The 21,412-nt window shown below is 40.2% G+C and overlaps 1 pseudogene; it reads left to right on the top strand.

Annotated features, from left to right (window-relative positions):
* The first annotated feature begins 543 nt into the window (after nucleotides 1–543).
* LOC149147656 (uncharacterized) lies at nucleotides 544–2,018 on the top strand (annotated as a pseudogene).
* Nucleotides 2,019–21,412: the final 19,394 nt, after the last annotated feature.

Here is a 21,412-nt window from a genome sequence, read left to right as displayed (position 1 = left end):
ATTCCTTGGACCTATATAAGCATGAACTACTCCGTGTACTTTATCTAGTTTTCATCCACTGTTTCATGGACCTAGTGGCGAAGGGTCACACTCAAGAAGCTCGTTCATTCTTTCAAAGTTTCCAGGAAGACCATGAAGCCCTATATCTTCATGACTTGCAAAAGTTGGAAGGCGTTCTTTCACCCCAACACTTGGAGGAGATGGAATTTGCTCATTCTTTGAGACAAAACAAAGTCAACATCAACATGTGTCAGTACTCCTATGAGCTTCTGTGACAATGTTTGCTTAAGACAGAGTGTAAAAACATGCTTGGAATCGTCAATGAAAGGATAAATTTCCAAGTCTCTCTTGGACAACCATGTGGTCCATATTCGAGTGAAGGAGAAGTCATAACATTAACAGGAAGTAGTCAAGAGGTTGTTGAACAGATAAATCAAAAAGAGATTCATTGGGGGATACTGGAAGACTCTTTAGAAGAGAGACTTGAGAAGGAAATTTTAGCTGCAGAGGCTGATAAAACTGAAGCTGAAGCCAAAGAAGGAGATGGAGAATAGAGCAAGAAAAAAAGCTAGAGAAATTGGAAAGTCCGGAGTCCCTAGTAAGAAGTTGAAGAAAGGTAAGGTTACTGGTACAACGGGAAAGGACACAGAAATAGAAAGAAATGATGGCTCTTTTGATGATTCTTCAGTGACTTTCAAGTTGATTTCACATAATTGCAATGACGAGGGTGATGAATCTGTACTACAAGGAAAGGAATGGCTTTAAAGCAGGAAGCAAACACTATCTGGAGGTTCTTGAGCATGAAAAATCCATCACAGTGTGCCAAAGACATCCTATGAAACCCATTCCAATGCCAGATGTCAATTTGAAGAAGACACATTAGCTATTTTCTGGATGAGTGTTTGGTGGCTTTAAAAACTATGAGTGTTGCACGTAGCCCTTAGGCACTGCGCGTATAGCCATATTCAAAGAGCATTGCGCATAGCCCTTTGGTGCTGCGCGTAGGGCCATTCTAAAAAACAAAGTTCTGTAGGTGCCCGCTTGGCCTCGCATTGCTCTTTCGCTCACGCTGGCTCTAATCCAAGAAGTCTGCTGGACAATGAGTTGAGTAGGACACCTCCCATGGGGTGGAATTCCTAGAATCATTGAAGGCACTTCTGAAAGCAAGGGTCGTGGTCGATAGGTTTCCGTTATCATGTTTTTGGGTTGCCTCAGGCACACAAGGAGCTTTTTGAGAAGGTTATGAATGGAATGTGGTTTTTTTTGTATGACTTCAACCTTCGTCTGATGTATGGAATATACAAGGCTGTAGGTAAAGGTGGATATGAACTTGAACCTGATGCATTCAAGACTTCGAAGAAGCCTTTTCCAGCCCAGATACGCTTCCGTATTCAGAAGGAATGCTTGCCATTGCCAGAGAAAAAATTCAAGGCTACGATTAAAGATAATTACTATGGGAAAAACAAGTTCAAGTTTCAACTGAACGCAGAACAGGTTAAAAAGTTGTCCCAGCTGTTTCGACCGGTACCTTTTTAGAACTCTCATGGTCCTCAAACTCTTGTGGTCCACGAGACAGTAGGCCTGGGAAACCTGTTCGTGATAATGTTGGGGCAGCAAGACGTGTACCATTTGTTGATCAAGTTCCCCAAGTTCCATTATATCAACCTGACATAATATTGCCTCAGCGTGCACCATTGCTTGATGCTTATGCTTTGCAAGCATCAGATCCATATGCTTCTACATATCAAAGGTAGGCCCTGCCTCCTGTTGATCCATTTCTTATGAGGAATGGGTTGTTATCTGATATTGATTATCATGGGGTAGGTCCAGGGCCTGAATATTTACACCGTTAGAGAATAAGAGAACATGTTTTAGAGAAGAATTATCTCGATGAGATCAATAGGCCTTATGTGCCAAGAGAAGATGACTACACTGATGCTACCCTTCATAGATCTGACTTCACATCTCCTCCTAGACGTTCATATTTTCTAGGAATCAATGGAAAGTATTTTAGCTAGGAAATCAACAGCATTGAGTTTTTAAAGGAGAGGTGGCAGTATTCAAAACATTCAACGAACAAATGGAAAATATTTCAGGAATCCAAGGCATATACAAAGTGTAGGTGGAGGATGATTTGATCAGCATCCCAGATTATCCTTGATTTCCTACGATGTTTCAAAACAAACTTAAGCAGGCAATTCGACTTGTGGCAACAAATCAATTATTCTGTTTTGTTGTGATTTAATTCCTTAGTTATAAGTTAGATTTATTTTATTTGATCGCATAAAAATACATAGGTGTTTGTTTGTTTTTCTATTTTAATTATTTTGATTCCTATGTTTAGGAATTCATAATTAATATGTAATAGGGTATATATAAGATTATTTTAAAAATATGTAATGGTTCGATTTTTGCAACAAGAAGAGGCATTTGGACTATGTAAAATTTCTTTGAATATTATTTTAATAAAGTAGTTTTCCGCCCTTTGGACCTGGGATCCATCACGGTGCTTAATGTCTAGTATGTTTTTCTCATAAATTCATTTACACATTACGTTTTTTCTGCCTTGTTACAGCATTATCTAAGAGATGTGTTAGGAATCCATTCCCTATGATGCTCCTTTCATGATGATTTTGTTGTTAAATGTGTGGTTATCTTTTCAGAATCCATCCCCTAATAGATGCTCTGTTGAGTAACCTTGTGCTTCTCTTTCGTCTAAAGTTGTTGCTGCAGATCCATCCCCTGTTTGATGCCTGCAGGGCAGTGGGCTTTCTCCCCTATTCTTCTTACATTCACAATCTTTGATCTGGTTGAACATTGCACTTACTTTGCCCCTAGTTTGCCGACAGAAACTAGCATCGACTCCATAGCCCAAATGGTCCTCTCTTGTTGTTTTCAACCCAAAAACTTTCAAACAAAATCCTCGCACTCCATACCTAGCCTAAAATTTCATTTATTGCAGCCACATCTTGTTGGCAAAGAGAGAGCCCTCTCTGGTCTGGCAGGCTAGATGCCAAATCAAAGCTTGGTCTATGGTTACCTCGGAACAGCCTCTTCTCAGCATTGAGGTTCATTCTGAGTGCTAACAGAAGCCACTCATGCAAGCAAGGAATCAGTTTGGTCGCAGAGATTTTGTTTAAGTATGGGGTTAGTACTGGGAGCTATAAGGATAGACTGTGACAACCAAAGTGCAATTTTCTTGGCAAAGAACCCTGCTTACCATTCAAAGACAAAGAAAATTGATGTTTAGTATCACTTTGTGAGGGATATGATAGAAGACAAAAAGGTCTTGCTGGTAAAGGTGGAGACTTTGAAGAATACTACAGATGCGTTGACAAAATCTGTGAGCTCTGAGAAGTTCTCTTGGTGTAGAGAAACAATGGGCATTGCAGGCTGGATAAATGAATAAGCTCTCCTATGGTCCCTTGTGGAAAGAAAAAAATGAGTGGGAGAATGTTGGGTTGTGTTATATTCTGTCCATGACTATCCTATGTAGTTAACCAGGGGGTTACACGGGGGGTAGAGCACCCCTTCGTTGGGTTGATTGTGTAGTGGGGGGGTCACAGGGGGGCGGTAGCCCCCCTGTCTAGGGGGTTTGAGGGGGGTGGGTAGCCCCCCTCTATGGGGTCCGGCATAGTGCCCCGAGCAAAAAAAAAATGGACCCTATATCAGGATGGGTGGACCTACCTATGGCTTTGTGCATGGTTTTCGCACATGGTTTTGGACGCGATGGTTTTTGGTCCATGGTTTTCGACATGATGGTTTTAAGTCCATGGTATTGGATGCTTCGGCATGTATAAATATGTATTGTAAGAAAATAATGAAAAATCAAGATGGTAGTCTCGGGTTTGGGATCCAGGGGAAGATCTCTGTGTATATGTGTTTTATGTGTTATGCTCTCGCATTGTTTATTTTCTGTGTTTTAGAATTTGTATGCAGTAATTTCTGTACGGGGTTAAAACTTAAATTAAAGACAAATTTCTATGGAAATCAATGAAGACATGGAATATTGGATAGGAAAAGTCAATGGCCATCTAGAGAAACTTCTTGACAAAGCTAACAGGGATAACCAAATGTTGAGGCACGTGTCCCACCACTACCAAACCAAAAACAAGATTTGCAACATCAAGGTCAAACAAACGCAAAACGATTTGAAGGAAACCCTAAAAGGAAAATATGAGAAGGAAAACTTGGAGATTCTTTCTTAAGCATCCATGATAGCATAGTACACCTCATTTGGCTCTTGTGGACCAATTGTGGGATTTTTTCAAGCATTTTTGGTTTTTAGTGAAATTTGGTGCAAATTTAGGAAAATACACTAGGTTTTTTCCTCAGGGCTCTAAATGACAAATGGTTTGCATTTTTGGAAAGTTGATGGCCTCCTCGCAAAACCAATTTCCTCATATTTTTCAAACAAGTCTCAAATTTTGAGAAAAATGAGAAAAAGGGATCAAAAATCAACATTCTACCCCTCTTTTTGACAGGCGCTGCACTTCTAGAGACACCTGGGGAGAATTAGTTTTTGGAGGCCTTCCCATGGGTCATTTTCAAAAATTAAAGATTTTCTGGAAACTAGACAGACAAGGCTAGTTTACTGTTCTTTTAGATGTCAATTTTGACTCCAGGAACACACCTAAAAGTGGCCTCAAACTTGGTCTTGCGCTTCTGAAATTTTCTGGGATTTTAATTAAAAATTTCACTATGTAATTTCTCAGATTTTCTAGTTTGACTTGGGTAAAGGAAAATTGATGATGTAACTTCAGTAGTTCGAAGTATCAATGATGTAATCATAAATAAATTAGCATGATAGGTTTTTTTATGTTTAATTAGGCCTCATAAATGAAGAAAAACGTGAATCACAGTATAAGAGAAGAGTTTTTTTTTTACCTTCTCACTCTCACTTGTTGGTTGAGATATTCTTGGAAACTATTCCACCACTCATGGATTTGACTCCTGAAGGTGGGGAAGTTGTTTATATTAGTCTATATGTATCATTTTCTCAATCATAGAGAAGGGTTTTACATTTGAGGATAGAACTCTTGTAACTTGTGTTTCAACATTTTCAGGAAATCAAAGAACAGTTGCAGCTATTTCATGTGTAGTGAGTTTGTGCACGGAGGCCTACATCTGTGTGTGCAGGGTAGGAAGAGGATTGTAACTGAAAAAGGCATTAATAAAGATAATTTGTTCTTGGAATCTTGAGTATCTCTTTCTATATTCTGGTTTATGCATCTATTCACACTTTATGATTACACGCATGTCTGTTTATGTTAAATGGTAACTGAGTATACTGTGCTTTCGTAAGTTAACACAAGATCTATAATAATATTAAGCTCAGAAAAGGGTAAATTGCATTCGCGTTGGTCTAAGGCAGTTACTCTGAAAAGCTAGCCACGCGGAAGTAACACAGCGTGTAGGATCGATTCGCTAAACCCCAAACCACATCAAGACATTACCAGGGTGCGGAAACCTAGTTCCAGCACCCTCCCATACTACCTCGGGTGAGACTTCAGTCCGCGCTCCGTGGAATGTTGCCGAAAGGGCTAGTAGTATCGTGATTTGTTTGGCTAAACATCGTTGAACCTGGTTCAGGCCCTAATAAGCCAACAAATGGTTCCGTTGCTGGGACCGGGATCTGCCTAAGGGATGTCTAATGTCGGAACACTAGAACCCTACGAAGAAAGAAATTAAAGAGTGGTTGGATCAGAAGTTGGATGAGTTCATAATACAGGAAAACAAAACTTCACAAATATCTGAGAAAAGTGGTTGGATCTCTTCATATATACAGAAATCCATGAGGTCTTCTTCGCAAACTTCTCTTCAGAACTATATGATTGGATCGCGAGGCTAGCAGACAGCCAGGGAAGGTGCAAGCTTGATCAGCCGATAGTGTGGACTCCGGAGTTGGTACGCAGGCTAGAGGCATCTGAAGATAAGATCGCGTGGGCCGTAGATCATTGGCTGGATCGGATAATAGGAGGGTTTATCATTGAATTTGTGATAGACACGACTGTCAGCTACAGTGAATCAAAAAGACGTTTCCTCAAAGGACCGCAAGGTAAGTACATCAAGTCTTTGAATACCTGGATTAAGATGTTGTTATGAGAAAAATGGGTGGTGCGCATACATTAATGAATAGAACGATGCAAAGCAGGAGGATATTTAAAGGGATCGAAGGGTTAGGAAACAGTCCTTTAATTTCACTGCCGTGAGCAAGTGGGGAAGAGCGTGCTTGGGTTTCCCTGAGGAGTGTGGTCAATTTGATCGGGCAGCGCATTCTGTAGTTATCATCTCTGCTAACGCCAACACTCCCATCACCTTATTCACCTCCAACTTCATCCACTCCGCCTCCACCAATCCAGCAATTTAGTATAGCGAGTGCGATCAAGTTGCCTGTATTTACAGGAGTAGGAAACAAAGACAAAGATAAGTTTTGGTTCGTAGTAAGAGCGGTGTGGGAAGCGCACGGGGTTATAGATGATAACATTAAGAAGGCCACATTGGTAAGTGCACTACAGGATCTCGTGCTGACTTGGTATATCAAGCACTCGAATGATCACCTGAATGTCGTAATAGAAGAAATTCAGCTTGCATTGAATGGAGAATTTAGCTGACCAAAATCGGAGACGTAGTCGATCATCAGATTCAAGGGGATCGCAATGCTTCCAAGTGAAACCCCCTGGGATCTAGATCAAAGTTTGAAAAGTACAATCCGCGAGGCAAATATGACACTAATGGATGCGCAACACCGCGCATGGTTTGTGGCGTCTTTGACACCACACCTGAGGATGGCACTGTCACAACAGAAGCTCTTAACACAGGCAGAGGTGTTGGAAATGGCGATGAGGTTGCACGAAACACCAATACAGGATCTAGGGTTGGGAGTCTAAGAAATCCACGTGCAACTATAAAACCTATGCTTAGATATGCAAAGTTTGAAGCAGGATAGGGCACCCCGGCTAGAGGCGTGCAAAGAAGTGTGGTGTATAAAACGTAAAGGCCAGGGTCACGATAAGGATCACTGTCCTGTATTCACGAACTATTTGGCGGGAGGGGGACTGATTCCGTTGAGACTGGAGGCACAAGCAGGGCCGAGTGCGTCCGCCACACTCTGGTGTGCAATTTGTCAGGTGGGAGGAAAGCACGCGATGGACAACTATCACCTGTTGCAAAAGTATACCCAGACTCTGCAGCAACTGTACTGTAATTTATGTAGGTTAGTGGGCACGATGAGTGGACCTGTCAGAGCTATGAGCTAATGATGGATAGGACCCCAGCTTATCGAATGAAGACAGAAACGCGAGGTCTCGATCCAGCTGCAGCAATCGCACTGGGGGAATTCCAAGGACAAGGAGGAATGGGACCAGGACGAGGGCGCGAACAACTAATTTGTTACAATTGTAGAGGGCCTGGGCACTACGCTTGTGATTGTACCAACCCAACGACACTATCTTGCCCGTACTGTGAACAGTTTGATCATGAAATGATAGATTTTCCAACGCTGATCGCACAAATGCGTGAAATAGGGGTGCTGCAGCCCACTCCGACGCAAAATATCCAAATGATGAGGTCTAAACTACACGAAGAGGACCCCAACGTAAACATGATGCTTAGAAGTGGTGCGACCATGGGGGAAGATAAGGGGAAGCAGCCTGAAGAGGATACTTAGGTACATAAGGTTCCTAAAAAGGAACCTGAGTTTGACTTGGATCGTGCAAAATAAACGTTAATGGAAGCTAAGAAGAGCTTCGTGAAGGTCTCTACTTCAGGTAGTAGGGATCAACCAGAGCTAGGCCTGGATCCTTTTATGCTAACTACCTTTTTTGAGACATGTATGAAACTGATGCATGACAATAAGGCAATTAGAGGACTACAAGAGCTGATTTCTAGGTGCGCAGGGTCAGGGGAACCATGCGTAGTTCGAAAAATGGGGAACCATGCGTAGTTCGAAAAATGGGGAACCATGCTTTGCGCACCAGAAGGGAAATGCGGTTGACAGTGCAAATTGGCGAATATGAGATGGACCAGGTAATCTTAGACCTAGGTTCGGACATGAACATATTACCGAAGCAGACCTGGGAATGCATGGGCAGGCCCATATTGCAGTGGTCTCCTATTCAATTATGGATGACGAACCAACAAAATATCTTTCCCATGGGAAGATTGACAGGGGTAACAGTGGATATCGACGGTGTGAGCACACAGATAGATTTCGAGGTAATAGAGATTGTAGATGACAGTAACCCTTACCCCGCATTACTAGGAATAGACTAGGCAACAGATATGAATGGAGTCATCAACCTAAAGAAGCGGAAAATGATTTTTGAGAAAAAGTCCCTTCGTGTGATAGTTCCGCTGGATCCCACTGAAGGAGAACGTTACATAGAACTCGTGTGCAACGATGAAAATGATGAGGGGTTAGATTGTATCTACAAAATAACTGCGCAAAACTAGGGTTGGATAAATCCGACTGCAAATGGAAGGGTCCCGTGGGAGCGCGCAAAATCCTGCCTTTCAGAGTCCAATGAAGAAGATGGAAGATGGCACAATTGGTTGAGTGAAGTGACGACGCTAAATTGTAACATGATGACCAAATCACTGCATTGCTTAACTGCCCATGCTAGAGATCTACCAACATATGATGGAATGACAACGGTGGATGAATTCTTGAGCAAGTTTGAGAATGCACTACAAGAACACCATAGGTTTGATGCATTAAAGTGGGTGTTGCTTGCAAGACCTGCACATTGGTGGGGAACACATGAAGGAAATTTTGAAAACTAGCATGATTGCAGAAGGATGATGCAGCTAAGGTTTGGAAATCTGGAGCTACAAATAACCGAGAAATATGACGGACGTGATAATCCGTGCATACACCTCGCAAAATGGACCAAAGCCTATGGTGAAGAGCCCAGCATGAATGGGTGCACTTATTTTATCATACCCTGGATGTCATCCCAAGAAACTTGTATACTAAGACAGAACTCCCACATGGTACGGGCGAATGCGATATCTTGCACGAAGGATTTTTATTAACATTCTTATTTGAAGACCAATGGATGGATACTGTTGACGATGCGTTGCAAGTTGTGAAAGCCGCCATTTTCAAAATACCATAGGAACCAGAAGAAATAGTCGAAACAGAATGGTTGCATTAGTTAATCCATGCCCTAGAATGTTACAACATGCAAGTACAGGATGATGATGATGACCCCTGAAACATTAAAATCCCAGAAACAGAAGGGAATCATGAAATTTGAGGTCCATCGATTGAGGACCCCGACATCACTGCGCCACTAAAAACGAAACAAGTGAACATTGGTACAGAGGAGGAGCCGAAGTACGCAATGCTTGGGGACTATTGGGATGATGCCACGGTGGATAAGGTCGTCGAGTTACTTCGTGAATATCAAGACTTATTCCCGACCAAAATAATAGAGTTAAAAGGGATCCTCGGTGACCTAGGGATGATGAAGATAACTCTGAAACCAGAAGCAAAGCCAGTTAAGCAGTGTCCTTACCGTTTGAATCCGAAGTATAAGGAAAAGGTCCGCGAAGAATTGGACAAAATGCTTGCAGCAGGAATTATTGAACCTGTGGAAGAGTCTGATTGGGTGAGTCCTATGATAGTGCAGGAGAAAAAATAGAAGGGAAAAATTCAAATCTGCGTGGACCTCTGAAAATTGAATGACGCCTGCGTTCTCGACCCATTCCCGACCCCCTTTATAGATGAAGTCCTAGAGAATGTTGGTGGATAGGAAGTGTACTCGTTCACGGATGGGTTCTCAAGGTACCATCAGATCAAGATCGCACCAGAAGATAGGAGCAAGACGACCTTCACGACCGAATGGGGATCCTTTTAGTACACCGTTATGCCCTTTGGGTTGAAGAACGTGCCAGCTATATTTTTGCGTGTGGTAGTGGCCGCATTCAAAGAATTCATCCATAAATTTTTTAAGTTTTATTTTGACAATTGGACTGTATTTGGGCTAGTCTAGAAACATGTAGCAATCTTATAGTTGATGTTGGATACATTCTGATGACACCAGATTGCGCTGAATCTTAAAAAGTGTACATTCCTTGTCCCTTTTGGAAACTTGCTCGGCCATGTAGTCTACAGACAAGGCCTGATGGTGGATCCTACGAAGATTGTTGTCATACTCAATCTGTAAGTGTCGTGCAGTGTCAAATAACTTTGTACCATGTTGGGACACATGGGCTACTATCGAAAGTTTATTAAGTGCTATGCACAAATCACAGCACCAATGGAACAATTGTTGAAAAAGGACACTACATATTGTTGGAATGATGGCTATAAGAAAATACTGGAGATTCTCAAGGAAAAGATGGCATCCGCCCCCATTTTGGTTTTCCCAAAATGGGACATCGAATTTCATGTACATGTTGATGCATCGTGTATCGCGCTGGGCACTGTACTCATGCAGGAAGGAGTGGAAGGCATTGATCACCCGATCGCATTTGAAAGTCAACAATTGTCTAAAGCATAAAAGAACTACTCCACTATGAGCGTGAGGGGTTGGCGATGGTATATGCACTCCAGAAATACCGTCGCTATCTACTTGGTCGGCACTTCAAAATGTATATCGATCACTCCGCGTTGAAATACCTGGTGAACAAGCCTATGTTGGGGAGGCACATTTGTAGATGGTTGTTACTATTTCAACAATATGATTTCGAGGTCATCATAAAGTCGGGTCACCTAAACGTAGGCCTGGATCACCTGTCCCGAATTGAGAACGGTGAGGAGCCAACAAATTTGGAGGAAGGACTACCTGATGCACAGCTCTATGCAGTGTGCGTCACGGATGGCCACTTCGAGGATATAATCCACTTCTTAACCACAAGGACTGCGTCGGAGGGATATTCAATTCAACAAAAGAAAGAATTGGTGGTACGTGCGGTGGATTTTACAGTTATCGTTGAGCACCTCTACAAAATGGGGAATGACGAAATATTACAAAGATATGTACCTAAATTTGAATGAGGACAGATCCTCGTAGAACTGCATGGGGGGGCTGCAGGAGGACATTGTGCGGGACGGGCGACAGCATAGAAGATCCTTCGCGCCGGATTGTGGTGGCCAACCCTACATCAAGATTCAAAAGCGTACTGTCGAGCCTATGACGTATGTCAACAGACTGGGAAACCATTGCAAAGGGATGAGATGCCACTCAATCCATAGATGGTGCTGCAACCATTCAAAAAATGGGCCATAGATTTTGTAGGGCCTATCACCCCTCAAGGGAAGACGGGTGCGCGCTACATCATCACTACGACATAGTATTTGACTAGATCGGCAGAAGCACAACCAATTAAGGACTGCACGGCCACTACAGCTGCAAAATTTCTATTTGACAATGCCTTAACATGGTTTGGGTGTCCGAAAATTTTAATGAGTGACCACGAAACACACTTCCTAAATGAAACTATCAGCGCACTTACTGAATAATTCCAAGTGTATCATCAGAAAAGCACGCCATACCATCCACAAGCGAACGGAACTGTAGAAGCATTCAACAAGATTCTGGAGACTGCATTGACCAAAGTATGTAACGCGCAGTGAACCGATTGGGATTTACTCATACCTGCCATGTTATGGGCATACAGAACCACATGCAAAAAATTGACGGAGCAGACACCGTTTAGGTTAGTCTACGGTACATAAGCCGTCATTCCAATGGAATATATTGTACCCAGTTTGCGGATAGCAGCAATAACAGGCATGGCTGACCACGAAGCCCTAGAAGAGAGGCTTGCGCAACTAGAAGAACTAGAGGAAGAACAATTTTTGGCAGGTTTTCATCAGCAGGTACAGAAACAATGCGAGAAAGCTTGGCACGATCACCACATCAAGTTGCGCACATTCAAAGTCAACGATTTGGTATTATTGTATGATAGCAAGTTTGAGAAATTCCCTAGAAAACTCTGAATGCATTGGTTGGGACCATATGTAGTCAAAGAGGTCATAGATGGTGGCGCAGTCTAACTCGGCAAGCTTAATGGAGAGCCCTTCCCAGGAAAAGTAAATGGCAGTTGCCTGAAGCTCTACATGAGTGGGTCGGCTGTCTGACTAATCGACCGAAGTATAGTCTCAGCACTTCAAGCAGTTGAAAGAAGGTGTGGGACTATAAACGAGTCTGCCGGAAAGCTGCGCAGAAACAGGGTTCCATGTAAGGAGCATTTATTACAGGAATCGCGGTCGCGCATAAAGGGTTGCGCTGCTATGCAGAATGGTGGGAAAGTGACCATTGCAGTCACTATTCATGACAAGATGGTCCATTTGAGACAACAGGGAGCGACGGATGGGAATTTAAGATATGAAGTCAGTACAGGATTTGAAAAGATCTCCAGTCTGTATTGCATTAATGCACCAGAAAGGAGGGAACGGTCGAATTTGAATATTGACCGGCTTATAAATCACAGCTAGTCATCTACCAAACAAACCATGGCACTGTGAGACTTAAGTTATTGAGTTACCTGATAGATATGGACCTGTACAACTTGGACGTGTTGCAAATAAACCTAGAGAAACAGGACCTTTGGGACAACATAATGCCGACAGCCGAAGTCGCCGTGCCAAGCCCAACACTAGTGATGAGAAATATACCGCAAATTCCTAGACAGATAGCAGGACTGGTCCGGATGTCGCCTTGAAACCTGTGGTCTGGTAAGCGATCTATGAAAGATATGGGCGAGATGGTGAATCTTGGGATAAAAGACAGAATTTCGTGGAAAAGTGCACCCCTGGGCTGCATGCCCATGATGAAACTTGAAGATTGGGACCTTGCGGACAACAACATCTCTCTTACAAAAATGAAACACAAGCTTTAGCATATATTGAGTATACAGGCCCAGAAATCGCAAACTTGCTACTCTTGCACAAAAATTTCATGGCTTTAGCCTCTCAGCTAGAGCTAAAATCCTATGAGGAGCCACTTTGTGTTAACCAAGCAACGCAGAATGAGCATCATCGGTTATGCGAACTAGAAGGGGCAATGGAGCAGGAGCTTGAAGCAGGGTTGCAGGAGGCAAGGATGGGACAACGAAGCGCAGTACGTCAATCACAGGGATGGTGAACTGCAAAGCTTTGGCAGCGCATGTCGCCACACCGACTAGTGACTTGGGATGAGTCATGATGATTGTGTTGGGGGCTTGTTGGGAAACAGATCCCCCGCGTAACGATTTTGGGGCTTAAAGCCCACATTTTTGGGTACTGGATTTGTAAAAGATCCACGAAGTGCGTGGAGCATGAATTGTAATGATTCAAGTCTAAGGGTAGTCTGCCCTAAATTATTGTAAAGTAATCTAGAAACGTGTCGGCCTACCCATGGTCCGCAGACCATGGGAATGTATAAAGAAGAGAAAATCTCTAAGTGAAAAAGGCAGTTTTTTGGTAATGTAAGAATTTATATGGGCATCTGAAGGTGATATTAGATCTGAGTCTATAAGTCTGAGTCAAGGGTGTAATAGGAGATAGAGGCTCCGTAGCTGCGTGCGTGGAGGGCTACAGCTGTGTGCGCAGGCTAGGAAGAGGATTGTAACTGAAAAAGACATTAATAAAGATAAGTTGTTCTTGGAATCTTGAGTAGCTCTTTCTATATTCTGGTTTATGCATCTGTTCATGCTTTATGATTGCACGCATGTTTGTTTATGTTAAATGGTAATTGAGTATACTGTTCTTTCGTAAGTTAACACAAGATATATAATAATATTAAGCTCAGAAAAGGGTAAATTGAATTCGCGCTGGTCTAAGGCAGTTACTCTGAAAAGCCAGCCGCACGGAAGTAACGTAGCACGTAGGATCGATTCGTTAAACCCCAGACCACATCAAGACATCCCCAGGGTGCGGAAACCTGGTTCCAGCACCCTCCCATACTACCTCGAGTGAGACTTTAGTCCGCGCTCTGCAGACTATTGCCGAAAGGGCTGGTAGTGTCAGGATTTGTTTGGCTAAACATCACTAAACCTGGGTCAAGCCCCAATAAGCCAACAGGTGGTGGTTTTGAATGAAATTTTGGTCAACGCAAGTTCGAATCCCATTAGTCCAACATATATAGTGTGGTATGGTTGGCAGGAGTGGTGGCCCACAAACCAACCTTTGTTATTATTATTATTATTATTATTATTATTATTATTATAATATGATGTCGGCGGGGGTGGCAGCCCACCACCCCATTTTTTAATATATTTTTTTGATAAACAAACTATTCAAAAATATTTTGACCAATTTTTGGGGTTATCGGACAATTTAAGGAGGCAACAAATTTTCCGGTTATGGCGTCCAAATTCTGTGAGCCAGAAAAATTCAAAATTTTTTCCTCATTAGTGACTACCACTTGGCCAAGTTTGACCAAAACTTTGATCGCAAATATCTTGAGCATACGAACTCGGATTTGATTACCATTCACATCATTGGAATCATGATGACGAGCACTACGATCTAGCCCTAGTTTCACTTCAATCTGATGACTTTTATTTTTGAGCTTTTCTAAGCCCATGTTAACCTCGGAGCATCTATGGAGCCACCTGAATCAAAGAAACAAGGAAAAGAAGCAATAAAATAAGATGTGATCGCAACGAAACAACAAGGCAAAGAAGCAGGAAAAGAAGATGTGATGGAAAAGGAGCAAGAGAAATCATGTATTGTTGTCATCAACATAAAGAAGCAACAAAAGAGCAGCAAAATATGAGATGGCAAAGGAAAAGTAGCAGCAAAAGAGAAGCAAAGGAAAAGGAGCATCAAAGGAACAACATAAGAAACAAGGCATGTATCTTATGTTTTGATGGCTTTGGTATTGTTATGCTTTAGATATGAAGGAGAACAACTTGTTACAACATGCTTTTATATGTTGTTGCACGTTGAGTTGATGTTGCAATTATTGCTAGTGATGTTATAATTTTTGGTTTCATATGCTAGTGATGTTGTTGAGTTGATGACAAAATGTTGCAAAGGGTATTGTTGAAAGGTTGCTTGTGCTATTGATTACAGTTTTCTTATGTTGTGATGTATGCATATGATGGTTGAGTTGTTGTGATGCAAGGAAAAAGCATGAAGAATATTGTGATGCAACACTATGGCAATGGTAAATGTGTTGCAAAAAATTTTGTAGAGATGTTGGCTTGCATATGTTTCATGTGTAATGTTGATTTGAAGGCTGATTTGTGCATGTGTAAAGTTGATTAAAGGTGCTTAAGATGTTGTGATGCAAGAGGAATTTTTCTATTGTAATATTTAAAGGTGGGTTATATTAATATTTTAGATTTCATTATATGTATTTAAATATTTCAAATGTTGAAAGAATTTGGAAACGAATGAGTGGAATGAAAAGATACAAAGTTGTTCATTTTAGCTTCTTGTATGGAATATTAACAACTATCAAAGCTTGCTTATAAATTGTGTGAGGTTGCAAGGCTATATGGTTTTTTGAGAATGAGAGAATGTGAGAGCTGATTTGAGTTGTTTATTACTTGGCACATATAGAGAAAAAGTTAAGCAGATTCATGAAGAAGAAGAAGAAGAAGAAGAAGAAGCAGAGATAGAGATGAAGGCATGCAAATTTATAGACCAAGTAACTAGCACATTGTTTTCTCTATGTATGAGGGGATTGTAGTCTCCTTTAAATTTGCAGCTTGATAGATAACAAGTTGGATCATATTGAGGTAGGAGCCTCTTGTAGGTTATAGCCTACAAAAAACTTATGGGAGTTGGAGCTTCTTGGCATGTTGTAGCTTGCAAAAACTTGAGGTAGCAACCTCCTATAGGTTGAATCCTATAGAAAATTAGATGTAATAAGGGAGTAAGAGCTTGCCTTTGCATAACAACAATAAAAAAATCGTTGTTTTCTCCCTTTATGGGTTTCTAGTTATATATGGTGTCCATATGTGATTATTTTGAGTGTTGATTTTATGCTTCCATTAAAGTTGTTATGTTATGGTTCACATATTACATATTGTTCGTATATTAAATATGCAATTTGTATGGTGTTAAAATACTCATTGAATAGTTTAGATAAACATTAAGAAGAAAAAAAACAAGTTGTCCATGAATGTACTAAATTTATTCACCCCCCCCCCCAACTTTCAGTTTAGTCAAGTTTCCATCATATCCATATCTAACAACTCTTCAAGCGTTGATACCTTGGGATTGAATATTAAAGGAAGAGATCTCAATATTTTTTCAACAACAACGTCATCGTGATTTCCTCACAAATCGCCGAGATCTGCAATAGAGTTGACAATCTTGTCTACTTGAAGAAAATATGAAGCAATATCCTCATCTTCTTCCATTTTAAAACTTTCGAATTGAGCCCTTTAAGGTTGTAGCTTAGCTTCCTTTACCCTCTTGTACCCCTCATAATAAATTTTATTCTTGTTCCATATATCATGGGTTTAGTTGCAATGCATTACCTTCAAATTTTGTATCGGAAGAACCACTCAAAAAGGCATGATTAGCTATTGGATTAAATGTATAGAAGGCCTTACTAGATGTATATATAGGAGGAGTATCAAGAACTTGATCATTGTTTGCTACAGTAGGCCAAGCATAAACTCCCAATTAAATGAGGTAGGTTTCCATTATTATCTTCCAAAAATCTTAGTTGGATCCTTTGACTAGAGCATGACTGCATGATGATCTGATAGAGGCCATCTTTCCTAATATCAACCTTCTAGTAATTAACTGTTCCTGAAGGCACCCACTCTAATACCACTTGTTAGAACAAATATCACACCAAGAAAGGGGGTGAATTAGTGTAATGGAAAACTTTTCATCTCAAAACTTTTCATCAATAACTAGTGAATCAGAAAATGGTTTACATGATAACAATGAAAGAAACTATGCATCAAAAATACATCATCACATCAACACAAGAGAATGAGAGCTTTTACAAGGAATCCCTTGTAGGAGAAACCCATAAATTCTTGCTGTATTATTATTCAATTCATTTAAATATATTTTTAGGTACCGATCCCCAAGATGTGCAATAACCCACTTGCAATAGGATACAACCTGATTGAGGAACCAACATTGAAAATGTGCAAGCACCCACTTGCAATAAGATACAATTTGATAGAGGAACCAACCTCAAGAATGTGTAAGCACCCACTTGCAATAGGATACAACTTGATTTAGGCATCTCGATGGAGGTACCCACCTCCTTCTTCAACCCAGTGTGGACCACTTTTCACAATATTTCACGCTGGACCCACATGCTCTTCAACCTAGATCTTCAAAATTGATCATGTTTCTACTGTCAATGCTTCCACATCCTACGCATAACCTACTTTTCTCATCACAATGATGTTTTCATCAATATGGTACCATGGCACCTTTCCCTAATCCTAATTTGGTCATACATACACCACTTGCTACAACTTGCTCATGAAATTTGAAGAACCCCAAAAGCAAGATTATAGGTTCTGGACATCAAAAACATATAATCAAGCCTCTTCATGCCTCCTCAAATGATCACAACTAAATTTGGGTCATGATTCTTCTTCTAGATTTCAATCTCGCTTCATAGTGACCCCAAAACCTTATAAAACCAAAAATTAAATTAAAGGTTTGACAGAATGGCACAATCCAGGTGTTCTCTACAAAAATTTCATGCATGGGCTCAAAAAAATGATACTTTAGGGACTCTACAAAATTAACCAATGAAGTGTGCAATTCCATCTTACCAAAAATCAAATCGAGTTCAGCGAGGCTCAAACTCATAACCTTTGTTTTGCAAATCAAGTCACGTGACCAACTAACAAAAGCACCGAGTTGTAATAGACTATGGCCCAAACCCATTTTATGGTGGTGTATTACTCATATATGAAATGACATGTGGGCCAAACCCCCACCAAGCCACAAACGATATGATATAATGCTGCGACTATCCCCATCGTGCCACAACTAACAATATAACACAATGATGAGTTCCATTGGCTCCTAACACTATGATTGGCCCCATGAACTGTAAGCTTACAATCCACCACACCATGAGCTTATAACAACATAACAGTTTAACTAGACCCACGAGCTTCCAACACTATGACTTTAAGATTAGGATCCATTGTGCCACAAGATTACAATATAACACTATGACTAGCCCCACAAGCTTTCAAGACTATGACTTCGAGATTTGATCCATCACACCATGGGCTTACAATATAACATTTTGACTAGCCCCATGACCTTCCAACACTATGAATTCAGGCGTACAATCCACCACACCATGATATTATAATATAACATTACAGCAAGCCCCCTCTATGATATATAATATAACATTGTGTTGAGCCTTGAGTTGCAAACTACAACCTGTGTGAAACAATAAAACAAAAGAATCAAAATAATTGCCTAGTTGGATTACACAATATAACACTATGATGAGCCTCCCTATGAACTCAAACCAACAACTTCTACTACCAAACAATCCACACACAGTCACATAACCAAAAAGCCACACAGATCCACACTTGTTTTGCATTCCACCATGACTTACTTATACCCATTGTTCGGGATAAACCGTTTTGTCATTTGGTCATGAGCTGATCTTAAGTGCTTTAGCGAACCATAGGACCTTGCCACGTGACCCTATCTTCATTTTTCTAAATAGGGGTGTTAAAATTAATGCATGATGAAGTACAATCTACCTTTCATTTCTTTATACGACTATCAGAGTCATCAGAGTCTGTGCACAATTTCTCAACCTTTAATGGGGTTCAACATCATGCAGGTTGGGGAATTTTTCACTATCATTCTTCCAAGCCTCCATGATCTTCTCTATAACATGTGTGATATTTAACGAATTTTGGGTTTCTGGGTTTAGCCATCATTCAAGTCTTTTACCCAATGTTGATCTTCAAATGGCCACAACTTCTCATTCGAGAGCAGTTTTTAGAGTGTGATATACCATTTGAAAGGTCTCAAAGAGTACTATACAATCATTCCATACACATACTAATTATTACACCATAACTTAGACAAAATATTAATAAAATTGAAACATCTTTGTCTTCAGGTTATGAGGGCATGCAAGAGATCAAACTATCATATCGCTTATTTTGGTTCATGAATGACACTACTGCTTCCTTAGGCATCCCCTTTAACATCAATGAAAATAGTATGTGCAACAATGGCACACCCTATCCTAAACTAAAAATTACAATCCATGGTGAGCTCTTTCCAATGATATTTTGTGTGCCTCAAATAGAGATTGTGTCCAAAATTTGCACCACCATAAAGTTGACATACCAGCTAACCAACTTGAGGATCATGAACCTTTTGGTGCTCCATCTTCTAGGGTTAGGGTTTTATATATTTAGGGTTCTTTATTTAGGTTAAATTCCATTATTTCAACCTATTCAATAGCTTTGGTGAATGAGAATAGCCACCATCTATCTCTCTTTAGAGATAAGCTACCACCATTCTAGCTATTTTGTGTTCTACATTATTTTGGTATTTTTTTTATTAAAAACATTTGGTTTTCACTATATTATTGTTCTCTCCACTATATTTCTTTTTTTGTGTGTGTGTGTGTTTTACATTTCCTTTTCTATATTTCATTTAGTTCCTTTTACAACCAAAGTCAATATCTTTAGAGTAATCTACTCCTTGTTGTTTTTCAATGCATGTCCCCAACAAAGTCAAGGTAAAAAAATTTGGGTCCTATCAAGTTGTTGCTCAAGGAAGCACTCGTATGACAAAGGAACGAGATGATGGACAATGTTTCCCAAATCATTCAAAAATGATGAACAATAGCTAAGGAATCTTCAATAAGTAACTAGTTTGGAGGTGTGATGCCCATCAAGGTGTAATTTAACTTTGATATCCCCTTATTTGAAGGCCGATATGTAGATGCTTTAGGGAAATGTTTAAATCTATTAGAGGGCTATTACTTTGTCCATTTTTTTTTAATGAAAAGATCACCTTCACACCATAAAATCCCTTCCTAGTGTCAAATGTTGGTGGGAAGGTTACTAGGAGAGACACAACAAAGATGAGTCTATGATATTCAATGTAGGACCCACTCAGGAAGCCTTCGTTGATTCCCTCAAATATGAATTCTACCATGTAAGGAAATATGATGATAAATGCATAAGATGGACAACTCCATGACAAGAGAGAGACTAGAAAATATCGAAGTGCACCAATATTTTCCATATCTTGCACTCAAATCGGATTATCAAAGACTCTGAGTTTCACCTAGTTTTTAAGTTACATTCTAGTGGCCTACATAGGTACATCTAAATAGACATGTATTTTTTTGACATCTCCTCACTGGGAGCCATATATCGATATGTTATCAAAATTCAATAAATATTTAAATAAAGGAATAAGTGGTCGTTTGGATCTGCAAATTAGTTTCAACAAAAGCTTTGAAAAGTAGACCCTAACTCACAAATAAACGGTCAAAGAAATGAGTGAAAACCTCAATACAACCAACCAAGTCATAGGAAAATAAGGGTCATGGTAAATTGAATAAGAACACTACAAAATTGTGTGATTTATATAGAATCGCTTGACACAATGTTGATGAGTGTCACTCAAAACAATCATCTTTTGCAAAGCTTAAAGAAAAATAAACTAACTTTGGATCATATTCAAATTCTGAGTAGGAGAAAGGAAAGTGAAACATTGATGCAAAACATAGTACCACCATTTTTAATGCAAATATTTGACCAGAAGATTCGAAGAAGCCTCAGGACGGGGATCCCCTCTTCCATTCACATATGTGGGTGAATGGGTACCACACTAATTTCATAATTGATAGTGGGAGTTATGACTACCTCTCATGGAAATGGTCATGGATGAATGACTTAATGTAGTTGAATCCCAAACAATGATATCTAATATTAACACCATCGATATTTCTATACACCCAACCATACACCATTGGTTGGTTGATCCAGGGATGATACATCTGTATCAACCAATAATTCCATCTTTCCTATAGCATCAAGCCCTTCAATATGAGATGTTATGTCATGTTTCCCCACTAAATTTTGTTATGTTCTTTTAGGAAAACCTTATATGTGTAAATACCATGCTATTTATGAGTCACATCCATGTAATTTCATTGTTATTCAATTCTACACGGTACGATAGGTAGTTCCAAGTACTATGATTTCATTGATCTTAACAAAATAGCGCCAAAAGTAAATCTCTCAAACTACAACGTTTTTCCTCTTCATAGTTCAATCAGAAGGTGAAAATCTAGTCATTGTTTCCACCACATCCTTGGCACAGGGCCTCTTGACACAACAAAAGAAGGTGGACAATATTGTAGAGGAATATAAATATATTTTCACTTTACGTGTGGTAGTATCTCTACATTACCATGTCAAAAATTCAATTGAATTGAATTTTGGTACTCCTTTACCTAACAATGTAAACTTTGAA

Source organism: Pinus tabuliformis, chromosome 9 (genome assembly GCF_031772625.1).
Source record: "Pinus tabuliformis cultivar Carrire ecotype Pingquan chromosome 9, CPIR1, whole genome shotgun sequence".
NCBI classification, from domain to species: Eukaryota; Viridiplantae; Streptophyta; class Pinopsida; order Pinales; family Pinaceae; genus Pinus; species Pinus tabuliformis.
This window is presented reverse-complemented; position numbering and strand designations above follow the sequence as displayed.